General features: G+C 41.7%; 1 protein-coding gene across 1 annotated transcript in view; it reads right to left on the bottom strand.

Annotated features, from left to right (window-relative positions):
* LOC131684761 (serine/threonine-protein kinase minibrain) overlaps window positions 1–16,827 on the bottom strand; it is a 262,707-nt gene extending 245,880 nt beyond the window's left edge. The window contains exon 1 of the mRNA XM_058967895.1: window positions 16,206–16,827. The gene's annotated coding sequence lies outside the window, so the exon portion shown is untranslated. The remainder of the gene's footprint in view (window positions 1–16,205) is intronic.
* Window positions 16,828–18,359: the final 1,532 nt, after the last annotated feature.

Below are 18,359 nucleotides of genomic sequence, written 5' to 3'. Positions count from 1 at the left end.
GCAGACACTACGGGGTTAACTTTGAGCATCTCTGCTGATATGCGATCGACCCCTGGGGCTCTGTTCAATTTTATGCTCCGGATGCCTGCTTCTATCTCTTGCAATGATGGAGCTTCGGCGTTGACGCGGGTAATACGTCGAACCCTTGGCGAATCATGGCGAGTTATTGGTGGCGTGGCCAGTAAGATGACAAATCTCAAGTCAGCCCAAGGACGATGATAAGAGGAGTAATGGTTGAATGACCACAAAAACACACGATCAGACGATCAGGGTGTGGGATTGAAAAGATGCAGGTGTTTGCGCTGTGCTATGCTATGCTATGTAGAATGTGATGAAAAGGGTGAATGGAGCAGTACTACTGTTAGCTGTTTTGAAATCAAAATAATATGTTACTCCATAAGATTTGATATCAAATATTTGTATTTTATGATTATAAGATGTCATTCTTATAATCATAAAATAGCACCGTAGTGTTATCAGTTTTACGAAATCATTAGTGTAGGTGTGCGTGGATGATCGCGAAGGGCTCAAACGTTTGTATGTTCTCGTGTTTGTCGCGTGTGCCAGCACGTATATGACTTCGTGTATATAAATTCAATGTCATAATCATGGATGCTTAATTTTCAGCGTGCTGTTCAGGTTCTAGCAGAGAGTGTGTTCTTCCATATCACTAGAGTTCCCAGTCATGTTGCTATGGAACGTATTGTCTAGTGGATATTAGCTTTATTTATGATTGGTTCTAGGACCGACTTCAGAACGTGAGTGATAGATGATCGCGCGAGTCGGGCATTTGTAGGTTCACGTATGAGACCACGTTTGTAAATTTATAAGTGCTAGACGGTTCACTTCATCACCGGGTGGTATTGTTTGGGAGATCGCAAACGTAGGTATGCTTGGATGATCGCGAAGGGATGCAAAAGAACATTTGGTATATTGTCATCTTCGTGAGTTTTGGCAGGGTACACTTCAAGTTAAACAGAGTCCCATACCAGGGCTTATTATCAAGCCAGGGTACCTTTAAAGAGAACTTCACCATAACCCGACTTTGTAAATTATTTCGACCATGGCTAAGAAGGTAAGAAAGGTCGCCAAGTAAAGTAATAAACTTGATCACAATGCAGTTAGTTAAGCTAAAAAGAAGTTAGTCGTCCTCAAAGTTTATTTCTACTGCAGTAATACTGCTTTAGTGGGAATGCCCCGGGACCACGTCAAAGTACAGTATGACGCCGAGGGAGTATGATAATAAATCTCAACCGGCACCAAAATTAGCTGTAGATAGACGCTTAAGCCTAAATCCAAAAATTTATGCCTTTTTTGAACTGCAATGGCCCACGAGCAGATATCTTTCGATAAGATAATAGTTTTCACTCATAAGGAATTCCTTCGATCTTACTTCACTTCCGTGTATGGCCATCCGTCTCTTATAAATCCAAAGGTCTCTGCTTTACAAATATCTTGTCGGCCTGCCTGAATTCTCTTAGGTTATTGGTCTGCTTGGCGTATTCTGGTAATGCGTTGACCAAATTGTAGCCTTCATAAAATAAGCAGTTCTGTTGACAAGATTTCTTAGCGCTCAACAATCCGAGATTGCCAACTTGTCTGGTTTCATACCGTACACAACAGTGCTACACAGCTACTGCGCCATTCCATTTAAAACTCTGAAAATGAAAACAAGTGTGTTATATTCAATACGTTGCTGAACTGACATCCATTGTAAACAATTGAGGATCAAATGTCGCGGAGTTAATCGGTCACATCGTAGTAACAGTCGCATCGCCTTGTTTTGTAAGATCTGCATTCGCTTACGCTGCTTCTTGGATGCTAAGAACAAAACAGAAGCACAGTAATTAAAATGGGGAGCTATTATGGTCTTGTAAACAGTTATCTTTGAGTGAGAAACCTATTAATCCTACAAAGAACGCCAAACTTTCTGGCAGCTTTCCGGATTGTATAGTTTACGTGCTCATTAAAACTTAGTTTTTCGTCCAATGTGACTCCAAGATATTTGATAGCTGAAATAAATGGAGATAGTTCATATCTCTCCATTTATTTCAACTGTTGCAGTACTTTCATTCATCTGCTGCGTAGTTACAATCATATATTTGGTCTTGGAAATGTTAAATTTTGAGTTTTGTCCACTACAACCAATCACTAAACTTCGTCAGCTCAAGGTTCATTAGCTTGATGCACTCATCGACACTATTACCGATGATAAACAATACTGTGTCATCGGCAAACAGGTTTTTTTTCGCATTTTCCAAAATGTTGTTAATGTATAGGATAAACAAAAGTAGTCCTATTACAATACCCTGTGGTACCCAAGGTTAATTTCGGCTTCCGATGGTGGTGCGCGGTTGTACCATGTAACTTTCTAAATAACTGCAAAACCACTCAAGAGCATTTCCTCTTACGCCATAATTCTCCAAAACGCATATCAGTTTACGGCGATGAATGGTTTCAAAGGCTCGTTTCAAGTCAATAAAAACTGCCAAGGCAACTTTTCCATTCTCAATGGCCTGTTTTTTTATTCAAATCGTTTATTTGATAAGGCACGTTGCGTTAGCTTAAAGGTGCCAATTTTGTTTTGTTTTACATTTTAAATTGCTTAAAACTAGGGGATTACATATTGATTTTTTTAAAATGAAACTAATGCGATTTTATAGCTATCTTATATATCTACACAAGGGGATGATATTGTTTTCGTAAGATTAGGGGGGTCATTTAGTTTTTGTGGCAATATGGTTTGACATTTTTATCAGTGAGATTATTGGAGCAAATAATGTTTAATTAAGGGGGACAATTTTTTACGACTAACTTAAAACTAGGCATAACTAGAGGGCATGATTGAATTTTGTAAAGATTCGTAATTATAGTTATTTTTGTGGGTAGTAGAGTTGGGCAATTTCAACGAGATTATATAATATAATAGTTAAAACTAGAAGAGACAAGAAGAGCTAAATGCTTCGTGATGATATTGGGGGGGGGGGGGGGGTAGGGGTGTTACTTCTAGGTATAAGAGTCAGGGGAGGGAGGGTAGACAAAGATGGCAGGGAGAGAAAATTATTTCAGTTTCAGGCATCGTGTGATCAACGGATGGATTACAAACTCGGGTGGCCTTCATCAGGGGAATCATGTACTGGGACGCCGGGTGGTCCTCCTCAAGATGGCAGGGGTTTTTCCAGACGATTTCGTAGTACGGCTCAGATGTGGATCGGCTACATTTCGAGTTAAGCGTGTTATGTTCGTGCCGTAGGTCCCGTGTTTGTTGGCTCATTCGATACAGATGGTTTGATACAGGTGGAAGAGCGTTCTGAGAATGATAAGGAGATAACAAGGGGCAGTTAGACTTGTATATTGATGGTTTTCACAAAGGTGTATATAAGGGACATATAGAGAACATCGCGGCTTGCCAGCACATCTCGAACCGGGACGTTGGTTGGTCTTCCTCGGGCCCGCAGGGTATCCATTAGCCGAGACCTAGCGGAACTGTACTCGGTGCACGCCCAGACAATGTGCTCGATGTCGTGATAGCCGTCGCCACAAGCGCAGATACCACTATCCACGAGCCCAATACGCCGGAGATGTGCATCCAGCGTGTAATGGTTTGCCATGAGTCGGGACATCACACGAATGAAGTCACGACCCATATCCATCCCCTTGAACCAAGGTTTCGTCGATACCTTAGGGATTATCGAATGTAGCCACCTTCCCAGCTCTCCACTGCTCCACGAAGTTTGCCAACTTTCGAGGGTTCTCTGATGAGTAATACTGAAAAATTCGCTGAAGCAAATTGGTCTTTCGTAAACGTCTCCTTCTAAGGCACCCACCTTAGCTAAGGAGTCTACCTTCTCATTGCCCGGAATGGAGCAATGAGAAGGGACCCATACCAAGGTAATCTGGAAAGAGTTGTCAGATAATGCACTCAGTAGCTCCCGTATTTTCCCCAAAAAATACGAGGAGTGCTTGCCTTGTTTCATCGAGCGAATAGCGTCAATGGAACTGAGGCTATCCGAAACGATGAAGTAATGGTCTGCGGGTAATGTTTCAATGACTCCAAGGGTATACTGAATGGCAGCTAGTTCTGCGGCGTAAACTGAAGCAGGGTCACTGAGTTTGTAGGAGGCGGTGAACTTTTGATTGAAAATACCGAAGCCAGTGGATCCTTCGAGGTTTGATCCGTCAGTATAAAACATCTTAGAACAGTCGACTTCTCGGAATTTATTATAAAAAATGTTTGGAACCACTTGTGGGCGTATGTGGTCCGGAATTCCACTAATCTCGTCTTTCATGGATGTGTCGAAGAAAACAGTAGATTCAGAAGTATTTATGAAATGCACACGGTTGGGATTGTAAGAAGAAGGGTTAATATTCTGCGCCATGTAGTCAAAGTACAGGGACATGAAACGGGTCTGAGAATTGAGCTCAACAAGCCTTTCGAAATTTTCAATCACGACCGGGTTCAAGATATCGCATCGAATGAGCAATCGATATGAGAGTTCCCAAAATCGATTTTTCAACGGGAGAACGCCTGACAGCACTTCGAGACTCATCGTATGGGTCGACTGCATGCACCCTAAGGCGATACGCAAACAACGATACTGAATTCTTTCGAGTTTGATGAAATGTATGTTCGCGGCGGAGCGAAAGCAGAAGCATCCGTATTCCATTACCGACAGTATCGTTGTTTGATACAACCTAATTAGGTCTCCTGGGTGGGCACCCCACCATGTTCCGGTTATTGTACGAAGAAAGTTGATCCTTTGTTGGCATTTCTGTTTCAGATACCGAATATGGCATCCCCAAGTACCTTTCGAGTCGAACCTGACCCCTAGATATTTTACTGTGAAGACCTGAGCGATAGTTTGACCCATTAATAGAAGCTGTAGTTGTGCTGGTTCACGCTTCCTTGAAAATACAACTAGCTCAGTTTTCTCCGTGGAGAATTCGATACCCAGGTTAATAGCCCAAGCAGACAAATTGTCCAGGGTATTCTGTAATGGTCCTTGTAGATCAACAGTTTTGGGTCCCGTAACAGACACCACGCCATCGTCTGCAAGTTGCCTTAACGTGCAGGAATTGTCAAGACATTCATCAATGTCGTTGACATAGAAATTGTATAAAAGGGGGCTTAGACATGAGCCCTGGGGAAGGCCCATGTAGCTAAATCGTGATGTCGATAAGTCACCATGCGAAAAATGCATGTGCTTTTCCGACAACAAGTTTAGTAAAAAGTTGTTTAAAGTCGCTGAAAGACCATGCTGGTGCAGCTTCTCTGAAAGAATGTTGATCGAAACTGAATCAAAAGCCCCCTTAATATCTAGGAACACTGATGCCATCTGCTCTTTGCTAGCATAGGCCATTTGAATTTCAGTTGAGAGCAACGCAAGACAATCGTTCGTTCCTTTGCCTTTGCGAAAACCAAATTGTGTATCTGACAGTAAGCCATTTGCTTCGACCCAATTGTCGAGGCGGGATAGGATCATTTTCTCCAACTACTTCCGGATACAGGATAGCATTGCGATCGGACGGTACGAATTGTGGTCGGAGGCTGGTTTTCCTGGTTTTTGGATGGCGATGACCTTCACTTGTCTCCAATCGTGTGGGACAATGTTAGCCTCGAGAAACTTATTAAATAAGTTCAACAAGCGTCTCTTGGCAGAGTCAGGCAGATTCTTCAACAAGTTGAATTTGATTCTGTCTGGCCCCGGAGCTTTATTGTTACACGACAAGAGAGCAAGTGAGAACTCCACCATCGAAAAAGGTGTTTCGTTCGCGCTATCGTGAGGAGACGCGGCGCGGTAAATCTTCTGTGCCGGGGCGGAATCCGGACAAACCTTCTTGGCGAAATCGAATATCCAACGGTTTGAATATTCCGAGCTCTCATTAGTACTGTTTCGATTTCGCATACGTCGGGCTGTTCCCCAAAGAGTGCTCATCGATGTTTCTCTCGTTAATCCGTCGACGAACCGGCGCCAATAATCGCGTTTTTTGGCTTTCATCAAACTCTTCATTCGCTTGTCTAACGTCGCGTACTGTCGAAAACTGGCGGGTAACCCGTCGTTCCGGAAGGTCTTAAACGCGGCGGCCTTCTCTGCGTACACGTCTGAGCACTCTTTATCCCACCAGGGATTGGGAGAACGTTTTTGTATGTTCGCGCCGGGTACTGGCCTAGTCTGAGCTTGATTCGCGCTGTCGAGAATCAAGCCAGCCAAAAAGCTGTACTCTTCCTCCGGAGGAAGTTCTTGGGTAGATTCGATGTTGTCGGATATCGCGGCAGCATAGCTCTTCCAATCGATATTTCGTGTGAGGTCATACGAAATATTGATTGATTTCAATGGCTTTGAACCGTTATTGATTGAGACTACAATCGGCAGATGGTCGCTGCCGTGGGGATCAGGAATTACCTTCCACGTGCAATTTAACCGCAGCGATGTTGAGCAAAGGGACAAGTCTAAGGCGCTCGGGCGCGCTGGAGGAGCAGGAATCCGTGTCATTTCACCCGTGTTTAAAATTGTCAAATTGAAGTTATCGCAAAGATCCTGAATTAAGGAAGACCGGTTATCATCATAGAGGCAACCCCATGCTGCACCGTGAGAGTTAAAGTCTCCTAAAACTAGTCGCGGTGCTGGCAGGGATTCTAAGATGTCTTGTAGCCGTCGGTGCCCAACCGCGGTGTTGGGGGGAATATATATGGAAGCTATGCAAAGGCTTTTGCCTTTGGTTGTTACTTGACAAGCGACAACTTCAATACCTGTTATCGAGGGAAGGTTAATTCTGTAGAAGGAATAGCACTTTTTGATCCCCAAAAGCACTCCTCCATAGGGGGTGTCTCGATCCAGGCGAATAATATTAAAGTCGTGGAAGTTGAGTTCTATGTCGGAAGTTAACCAAGTTTCACATAATGCAAATGCATCGCAACTCAAATTATTTATTAAAATTTTGAAGGAATCGATTTTCGGGATGATACTTCTGCAATTCCACTGTAGAACAGTGATCAAATCCGTGACCTCGTTCGATGAGTTAGCCATCGAAGGATACAATCGCTGAGAGGAGGGGCCATTTAGCAGTCAACTGCTTCAAAAATGTTCTCACTGTAGGGAGAAAAGCTAACATAAGACTTTTAATAGGATCAGTAATATTGAATGTTTTTATTATCCAGTCCACTATGTCCGAGAGTTTTATAATTCCAATGCTGTGATTACTCTCGAACTGAAACAAAGGAACACTTGGGATTTTTGATGTTCCTGGAAGTACTGGGAACTCCTTCTCTGAGCTTAATCCTCCGAGACCAGGAGCTAATTGCTTCGGTTTGGTTGCAACACTTCCAATAGATGTGACTTTCGGAGCCCCCTCAAGGGACACCTTCTGGCCTTTACAAGGAACTTTACGAGAGGAAGTGTTCCTCCTCTTCCTATAAATTCTAGGCACCCTAGTAGATGTTCCCTCTTGTGGGTTACCAGCCTCGCCCTCGTCAGGAGGCAAGTGAGTATAGATGTTTGCTGAGGATGGTGGCGTAGCATTCTTTAACATTTCTGCGAAAGAATGTTTGGATCGTCCCGCAAGGGAACGTTTCAGTTTATCCCCGCGTAGTTTGTACGCGGGACATGCCGAGATATCATGCAGACTCTCCGCACAGTAAGGACACTTTTCGGCTTGCCTACTGCACGAATCATCTAGATGATTCTCCCCGCATTTTCCACAGCGGGCCTTGTTGCTACAATGGGTGGCTGTGTGACCCAGTTGTTTACACTTTGTGCAATTCATGACCCGCGGCACAAACAGACGCACAGGCAGACGAACCTTGTGCAAGAGGACGAAATTTGGCAAAGCGGTACCTGCGAAGGTCACCCGATAAGAGTTTGATTGGGGGTACGTTTTTGAACCATCCCCCGCAACTACTACTGAGTGCAAACGTTTGCACTCAAGTATTTTAACTGGCTGAAGTAAGCGGTCTCTGAATCGGCCAACCCCGTACTTCAGCAGATCCTCGCACGTCAAACTCTCATCGGTTACGACGCCTTCGGATTGTACTCTTACAGCCGGAATATACACGTTATAATCCCGCGTAAAGTGCTCACAGCAAGCAATATCGTTTGCCTGCTTTGAGTTGGCTAGCAACACCCTTATCTTGTCCGAGCGGACCTTTGAAATTTCGGTCACAGCCGAGAACCGTTCCGTCAGGTCTCTAGAAATCTGAAGAAGATTCAGTGATTTAGTCTTGGGCCGAAAGAAGACCACAAATGGACCAGTTGAGAGCATTTGGGCCGGGGGGGAGCCTTAGAAGTTGAACCCGATTCAACTTCCATTTGACCATCCGGAGAGGGAACCATAGAAAACGTCAACGCACGGGGTCAGCGCCCGCGCAGACGGAAGAAAGCAATAAATGTGTTACAAAAGACAAAAACCACTTAGCTTTAAACTGGTGTCCAACGACGAACCGATCCAGCTTATACAGCTGGCTATTGTTTAATCCTCACACGCGAACAAAAGACTGAGGACCGAACCGAACTGGCAAAATAACCTTGAATGCGGATTAAAACTATTCTTTATCGCCTCACACAGCACTACGGACTAGAAAAAACAACCTCTGTCTCGATGGAGAGCTCGAAAACGAATGATAATGGCCTGTTTCTATTTCAACAAAAAATAGATTTAGCGCTTTTTCAATAGAATGATTTTTCCGGAATCCTCATTACCTCCTTACAATTAATTTTTAGCGTTTCGGATTTTCCTCACCAGTAACTAGCACTATCTTGGTGCCAGTTAATCAGCTCCAGAAGGTATTTGACTCAGGTATTAGCCTGATCTGTTTTTGTGAGCAGATCTTGCCTAAACAAAGTTATAACTGCTCGAATAGCTGTTTTTATAAAGAACATGGGATTGAAGGGATGAATGACGTTCCGTTTTTTTGGGCTGGAGTCTACGTCACCGATAGCAACCGAATTGTTAGTAGTCAAAACGGCCTTTTGGTGTCTCTTCATCGTGTGTGTACTCCGCATGCTCGAAATTGCAAACGATGGAAATTGATTTTTCCGTGTTCCCTGTTCATCCACGTGGATACGTTCGGGATCAAATGTGTCCATCTTCCGTTCACTGCGTAGTCCCGCTCTTCCTCCCACTTCCTAATCGTGTCAATCCGCGTTCTTTGTTGGACTCCTCCTCTTCTGTTCCTATAGCACTCCTCATCCTCCTCCAGTAGCTATACAATGGAAATCATTCTGGTAATGGCGCAGACCGCTTCTAACGATGTAGTCCGATAGACTGGATATCAGGCTAAACTACCGCACCGGAGACGACGTTGACGTTGATATGCTCGCAAGGAGTCTCATCTTGCTAATTAATACAATTTCTATTCTACGATGGACTTTCGCCAGATTTTTCTCCCGCATCCAGTATCTTACTTAATCTATCGCCTCCGTTACGAGTATCTCCACCTCTTCCATTGTTTCCCCGACTGCTCGGAGCACCGCACCATCTGCGAAGCCGGAAATCTTCAGGTCCATGAGAAGGACCAGCTTTAATACTCCATCATACATCTCGTTCAATAGCGTCGGGCCGCGGACAAAGCCCTGAGAAACGCCGCCATAATCGTCACTCTGCTTTCTCCCTCATCTGTCTCATAGTAAGCAGTTCTTCAGTATCCTGCAGAGATACTCAGGAACTCTCATACTCTACAACGAATGGTCGATTGCTTCTCAGTATTACTCGTTAAATCCTTCTTCTCGTCTAAGGTGACCATGGCGCAATAGCGATATCCTCTTCTGTTGTTTTCTATACGGGCTCCACAGCTTCCACAACCGTTCGGATGTCATCCACTGTAGACCTATCTTTACGGAAGCCGAACTGTATGTTGGATAGGCTTTTCTCGCTCTCTGCAACCAAATCCAACAGACTATTCAAGTTATCGGGGTGGTTACTTACACCGATGAAAAGTCCTGACCATGTCCTGGTTCTCCTGTATCGCAGTTTTCAGAACCAGGACTGAGATTCCAGCTGATCTTGGGGTCTTCTTCACTTTCATGGCTTTCGTCATCTCTTAGTTGGTTATTCGAGCTTCTTCCTCATAACTATCCTCCTTACTGTATGATGCATTTGGCCAGATTGTTGGTTCATGCTGCAGGAAAAGCGCTACGATGATGACCTTCATGGTGTCAGGGTACCTTTCAGGTGGTACATATGGGTCTTTCATCTTCGCCATAGCCACCTTTCTTACCGTCTTACCGAAAGATCGCTTTGGCTTTGTGCAAAGCTAAACAAGACAGTTTTTGTTGCATAGCTTATTTGCTTTGTTGAGAGCGGTTCTTGCAGCTCTGTACCCCAATATTCGATTTTTTCCGGTTTCATTGCAAGCCCATTGACATTGTGATAAACACGAGATCAATGCATGTAGGGGAACATGAGGAGACTTGACCTAGCGCAAAATTCTATTTTTGGCTGTGGCGTCTTCTATTCGATTCTTAAAATTTTTTCAAAAATATTTTTATACTTGTTTCGATCCCTTAAGATAATTTTAAAAGTTTGGAATGAAAAATCCTTTCCTTACAGAAAATATTACGTGATTAATAAATTTGCAATAAATGATGTAATTTTTTATCAAACTTTGTATGGACATATCTACTCGACTACTAATGACCTTTAATGTGCTAATATACCATCTTAATCCTTGTGAAGCAGTGAAATGATTTTACATAAATTGAAATATTGGAATAGTTATTACTAGAATTTGCATGACATTGAACGCAATAACTAATGTTGGGGAGACTTGACCAAGTAGCAATTAGCTGAAGAAAGATGCAAAATTCCTGATATTTATTATGCTTTGATATCTACTGTTAATGTTAATCACGCCATAAAAAAAATCCCACCTCAAACATAAGTCTTTATATTTTAGTATTTATAAACAAAGTTATCAACAGTAGGACTGATTTCGTGACGTGTGAACACGCAATACAAGCAGTACAGTTAATCCTTAAAAAGAAATGCATTAAAAAAATCGAAATTTATCGAATGCAACCGTTTTATATTTTTTACTGCTACCTAAGGACCTCGACAATATGGAAAAAAATAATTACAGTATGTTTTATGTCATTATTTTTTGTTATGATTTTTCAAAATTTTCTTGGTCAAGTCTCCCCACGCCTTGGTCAAGTCTCCCCGCAACGGGGAGACTTGACAAAAAAACGATCACAGAAAAACTTTAGTAACTTTTCAAAAATGAAATTAAAATTTTTTCAAAGAATCATGAAGACGCGCAGTAGCTTTGCACATTATATCTCAATGACTTTTGAGGGATTGAAGGCTTTTTAGAGATTTATGCAGTTTTAGCTGAAAACCTGGTCAAGTCTCCCCATGTTCCCCTACCTCCATATGTAGTAGCTTGAGATGGATCGCCGAAAAGACGAAGCTTTAGGTATTCATTCATGAAAAATTTCATATTTTATTGCTTTGAGATAACTATTTTAAAAGCTACCAAAACAACAATCGGAATATTTTTCCGCGCATACGAAAATAAATTGCGCGTAACGAAGTACATTTTTTCTTTGGTAGTTGTATCTGGCGAAATTTGTACAACAATCAGCCACCTTTCACTCCAATTTCTATTGCACCAATGTCACCGTTATAATCTGCCAGGGACAAATTCTCTTCATGCTCTTCACTAACTTGCTCAATTTCATAAATAAATTAATTGATTTTATGAATGAATATTTCAATAAAATGCAACACCACCCATTATTTTTGAATGGGGGCGCTTGATTTCGACGACGTGTTAGAACAGCCGCCTTCAACTGATTTGACAATTTGTTCAGTTCAAGATTTGCGGCTCGCTGCATGAAATTAGTAAGAATCAGTCACGAATCATGATTTAAAATCGGGTTTTTCGATATGTGTGTTTCCTTCCCACCATTGAAAATAGAAATAATGGCCTCAACTGCTAACATGGTTCGGTGCATAAAATTAGCGGGTACCAGTCGCGAACGAGCTTCAGAAGGTTTTTTCAAATCCCGCCATCGAAAAAAAAAAATAATGGCCTCTGCTAGTAGAAAGATGCGGCACAAACCTATTCAATCGCAATCCAATAAATGCAATTTCTTCCTTCTGGGTATTGTAAGTCCTTTTAGGAGATGCTCCCTTCGCTTCAAACAGCTCAATACGAATGATAATCGAAACAAATCTGTAGCGAAACTATGTTTAAAACTTTTCATCACTGTAGTGTACGGTTGGTGTATCTTATTAACGGATCTCGCCGAGATTGGCTGCAAATTTTTATATTTTCCGAGCCACTTTCGAAAGATTTTTCATAACATTTTTTGTTATTATTACATTCACCTCTGCAGGCCGGTAATTCAGCTTTCGGTAAGATGGAGAGAATCTGTATATAAAAGATAAGAAATTACTCACTTAGGAATTACTGTTTACACAACATATTTTTTTCGGATGTGTGAGCGTGGACACGTCATGATCGGAACGAGCGTTTAAATGTTCATGGTTGAGACCGCTATTATAAATTTACAAGCGCTAAAAAGTTCACTCAAAAACTGGAACGTTTTCATGTTTACTTATTACTTCGTATAGTATTACTTCGAGAGGGGGGGAGGGGGACCTTTCGTCACACCTCTTTCTTCTGCTCATCTCGGAGCTTCATTTGGTCCACGAAAGGGCTCGACCTTTGAGCCTTGATTTAACTCAATGAACCGTTTACATGCGGATTCTAAGAGTCATTCAGCTCGCAGCCTTGTCACGATCTACTAGGATAGTCCCGGGCGGTGAACTCACCCTACTTCGACTGAGAGTTTCCCGACGGCGGAATTTCCCCCGACACCGATACCCGCTTCCTTGAGTCATTTAGCTCCCATCTTTACCGAGATCAACTCGGATAATATCCGGCATTGAACTATCCTACTCCGAATGAGAGTTCCCTGGCAGCGGAATTTCTCTCGTTACTGATGTCTGTTTCGTTAGCCAAATAGGTCCCATTCTGGTCACGATATAATCGGACAGCCCATGGCGGTGAATTTATTATGCGTTCCCCGGCAGTAGATTCCTTACGATACCGACTTTCGTTTCCGTGAGCCATTTAGCTCCCCGTTTCGTCCCCATCTACTCGTTCTAGTTCCCAGCGGTGCCCCTAGCCAATAAATGCTGACGTCTGTCCAGCGAATCAGGGTGGAGTATAACTACTAGTTCTCTCATCTCTGGAGCCCCAACAATACACTGCTAGCTATTCGACGCGATCTACTCGCTCTAATAACCGGCGATGGATCCAGCCTATTCCTAAGCTATTCCGGCGAAGACTGACATACGGTTTACTGACGCACCGAACCTGGTGCTACGTTGCGTACTACTCAACTGGCTCCCGGCGGCGGACCTAGTCTACACCGAAGGAGAGTTCCCCGATGACGGAATTTCTCTAGAACCCGTTTTGTGGTTTCATGATGGCTTTCTAGCCAATAGCGCTACTTTGTTGGTCCCTTCGCCGCTCCCTCTGCAGCTTGGAGAATAAACTCGTAACCAATCTGTTGACGGCACCCCAGATATGCTCGTGGCACATCTTCGACTGTCACACGCGGCATACCCCTTCGAACTTCCTTGAACCAAGGGTATTCGTAGACCATGTGCTCCAGTGCCTCTTGCACGTTAACATACTGCGGGCAAAGGGGTGACGAAGCATATCCAAACCGACGCAGATACTTTCGGAAGCATCCGTGTCCGGACAAAACCTGCATCAAATGGAAGTTCACCTCGCAATGCTTCCTATGCACCCACACCGACACATTTGGGATGAATTGGTGAGTCCATCTTCCTTTCTTCGCATTGTCCATTGCCACTCAGGCAATGAGTCCGGTCTGACCAGTCTCCTTGCATTTCGTGTATTCCTCCGCTGGTAGCATTCCATGTCCTCAGCCAGAGTAATGCAGGTGGGAATCATCCCGGCAATAACGCATACCGCCTCCAACGGTATCGCTCGGTACGCGCCCGCGACGCGAGCAGACAGGCGAAACGTGCCGTCCGACCATTATACTAGGGATAAGTAAGCAATCCACCACGTCGTTTGTTTGACAATTCAGCGAGGGGTTGGTCAACTAGTTTGCTTCTGCGAACAGAAAAACCCGTCCGACGACCATATTTCGTTAGCCCGATTCGTTTGATGTTGGATCGAATCGGTGATTTTATCGGACGTCGCACCCACCCGAGTTGCGTCAGAAGAAATAATCAGCTGATCAGAAATGTCTCATGGATTGCCTAATTTACGTAACGCAAAAATTATCCAAAATTAACCCCCCCCCCTCCCACCTTGTCATAAATTGTAACAAATTTCTCTATACCGACGTATTACCTGAATTGGGCGTTATCGTATTGCGGAGTTATATGTTAAAGAAACCAAGTCCCAACGCTGAAACCGCTGCACAGTGGGACGGAATCAAAAAAAGCCGGACATTGATATTTGCGACGAAACTATTGGTTATGGCACTTTGATGTCTTCGGAAAGGTTTCTTCATTTTTTAAGTAGTTTAATATAATGTTGGAAAATTTTTGTTTAAGGGGGTATGTACGCAGATAAAAAAATAACTTTGCAAGTTGTTGCCAAAATGGATAGTCATGTATGGAAAGTTTGTAGACGAAATGATTTTATGAAACTTTGTTGAAGTAGCGAAATGGCTGTCTGTTAAGCGAAAAAAGTTATTGGGTGAAATTGAAGTACATGTCGGAATACCCCCTTAAAAAGTGTTTTTTCATTGTAACTTTTTTATTAGATTTTTTACAGTTTCTCGATGTTCTAGAAAGTTGTTGATTCTTTCAAAACACATCTTTTTGCGGAATACACCAACTCGCTATCTCTTCGTTTTTAGGGTGTATTTCTGTTTTTTTGGTTTTTCTGGGCTAACTTTAAGGGGCTATGGTTTGTAGAGTAGCAGGTAGTAGCAGCTAAATTTATTTGTTGATGTTCAGCAAGAAATACCCTATTGATACATATATAATTCATAGCGGGATCTAATAGGATCCTTGGAATAATGCGGGGTAAAATAGACTAGCGTTTCAATAAATTATTGGTATTCTGAAGCATGAAAAATAAACTATTATGCGAAATCAATAAACATTTGAAATATTATAGCTCAATCCATACATTCCGACATTCAAAGTTAATTTTTTTTGTTAATAACATGCTCATAAGTCATCAGTGTCCTGTCAATTATCTTCTTCGTCATTGGATGAACAAGGTATTTCGTTGCTTAGAATACTCGGTTATATTATTACCTTGTTCATCCAATTATTTTACCCCGCATTATTCCAAGGATCCTATTAGATCCCGCTATGAATTATATATGTATCAATAGGGTATTTCTTGCTGAACATAAAAAAAAATTAGCTGCTACTACCTGCTACTCTACAAACCATAGCCCCTTAAAGTTAGCCCAGAAAAACCAAAAAAACAGACATACACCCTAAAAACGAAGAGATAGCGAGTTGGTGTATTCCGCAAAAAAATGTGTTTTGAAAGCGTCAACAACTTTCTAGAACATCGAGAAACTGTAAAAAATCAAATAAAAAAGTTACAATGAAAAAACACTTTTTAAGGGGGTATTCCGACATGTACTTCAATTTCACCCAATAACTTTTTTCGCTTAACAGACAGCCATTTCGCTACTTCAACAAAGTTTCATAAAATCATTTCGTCTACAAACTTTCCATACATGACTATCAATTTTGGCAACAACTTGCAAAGTTATTTTTTTTTATCTGCGTATATACCCCCTTAAATAAAAATTTTTCAACATTATATTAAACTACTTAAAAAATGAAGAAACCTTTCCGAAGACATCAAAGTGCCATAACCAATAGTTTCGTAGAAAATATCAATGTCCGGCTTTTTTTGGTTCCGTCCCACTGTGCGCTGTCAATAGATGTAAAAAAATTCCTGCATTAAATTTTATGTAAAATAATTTCTTTTTTATCTAATTTCTTGTTAGTTTGTAGTAGTCATAAGTACAATGCTGCGCTTTGAAACGCCGATTAAACAATTTTTTCCTTGACCTGAAAACTCGCCTGAAAACAGTTTTTACTACCAGGTTCTCGTTAACACTAATAAAATTACAATTATACAGACGATTTTGAAGTTAACCATGAATGCATGAATTTTTTAATTGATATTTAAGGGTTAACCTAGATTGAAATTGACATAATCAAAACATTAAAATTAATCATACCTTCACGGTTTATTATCACTCCGTCGGCTTAACACTGGCAACACTTGTTGAATTTAAGCGCTCTCTCTCTCTCTCTTCGTTTGCGCGGTTGGGCTTGTGTGCGCCCAAGCAACAACACCACACATACACACTCGGTGTCGTCTGCAAATAGACAGATTCTCCGAAAGGAACTTCTGCTGCTACCGCCACCGCCGCCGTTTCTTCTAGTCTGGATGAAAAAACCCCAAAATTCCTGTCCCGAGATCTCCGGCCACTGCTCACTGATTCCACGCGGCCAATAGCACTAATTATTCAGGCGCGACCCCTATCCCGAGTCAGATACTTTCTGTTTTGACTTCAATTTCACGAAAGAGCACTTGAACAGAGAGAGAACTCAAACTCAGAAACGGGGTGCCGTAGGAACATGAAAATTCACTGCTACCACCGAAGATCACAATCTCTGCACTATTAGCCGCACCCCATTTAGTCGGGACCGGTCAATTTTGCTACGGACACTGAAAAATTGGTAAATTTCAACACTTAACAGCGGGAATTGACCACTTTACGTGGAGCAATATTGAATCTCGCCTTCACCAACCGAACCAGACACTTCTTTCACTGGTAGCCCATTACCTTCTCTCCGCTGTCCGAGGAACGATGACGGCTATGATATGGTGAGATAATGAGTAGTGAGATTGAAGGATGTGAGCGGTTCCGAGTGATTAACCGATATGCAATGAGGGTGGACCGCGTTCACAACATTTACACGCTACCGTTAATATCTAGGACGATTTTTCAGAAGGGTGTAAAAATGTAAACAAACTGGTTTCATGCATATTCTTAAAGCTAATGCCTTTAATTATAACAGTACACTTGAATTATATTGGGAAAAACCTACCTGGACCGCCTAACTAAGGATTTACAACTTATTGCAACTCAGTTTCAAGTGAAATGCATTTGTTGCTACGCCCTCTTCGTTTACATCAATTTTTCAACAGTTAAAAGAAAATTATAGCATTTTATTGTACTAAATTGTGCTTGTGGAGCTCACTGCAATCATAAAGGTGTACTTTAATAGCAAATATTAAAACTATACCAAAATTACCATAACATGTAATTTGTGCACAATGTGCTTTATTATTTATTTGCCTTCAATGCGCCCTGTTTTACCGACCGTTTTCAATCCGACAAAGTTGATACGGTTGCGACAACAGACTCTTATCAAATCGTAATGGTGTTAAGCCCTTGTCTTTATGAAAGTAAATAATTTATTATTTTTATGAAAATATGATTATCTAGTGTATAAAGAAATGAATTAATCAACCATTTAGTTCACTGATGCCACAAAATCAATATATATTGAGGTGAGTTCTCGTATGAGTTGTTTCATTTAAAATAACTATTTTCTTTGTACTACTAATCTCTCATTTTGCAGTATATTCCCGTTAGAAAACCAAAAGAACAGATTTTCGAACTGTTTCTGGAATTTGCGAAACGAGCCACAAAAAAGTCAACTTTAAGGATATCATCGCTGTTCTACTACCATCGTCTTGGATGAAATTGCCCAAAAACCCATAGCAAAATATCAAACATCACCGGTTCTGTTTCAGTTGTAAATCGAATGCTACTGAGATGTGGATTATGATCGGATAGGCGAAAGAATTAAATTTATAAATATAAATGCTTATGGCACCGTTATCAGTTGTATTTTATACAATGTGTGGTTCGTATGCAGTTTGTTAGTTTAACCAATATAATGTAAAACAGCTTAGTTTGACAATATTAGGTCAGGACAAAATGAATCTTTTATGCAAGACATTTTTTAAAAATTCATGCGACACATATGGTATCAACGATTACATCCGACAATGAACAATAGTCTCCATAAGGTGAATGTCCGGATCATCTGCCGATTCACTGAACACCTTCAATGGTGTCTCAGTACAGTCACAGTACATCCGAGTTTGACCGACGCAACACAGCACTTTTTTGTACAGTTGTATTATACAATTAAATAATAATCATCTCTTTGTCTCAACTTACTCGGTATGTGTTAGAGAAAAATCCTGAATAAAATCTGATTTCCATTCATATCTACTGAAGTTGGCAATATGTACAATCGGCGATAGTTCCGAAATGTGATAACTGATGAATAAAAGTAATATGGTGGAGCTG

The sequence above is a fragment of the Topomyia yanbarensis genome, chromosome 2, assembly GCF_030247195.1.
Source record: "Topomyia yanbarensis strain Yona2022 chromosome 2, ASM3024719v1, whole genome shotgun sequence".
Lineage (NCBI taxonomy): Eukaryota > Metazoa > Arthropoda > Insecta > Diptera > Culicidae > Topomyia > Topomyia yanbarensis.
The sequence above is the reverse complement of the archived record's forward strand: the minus strand, read 5'-3'. Positions and strand labels throughout refer to the sequence as shown.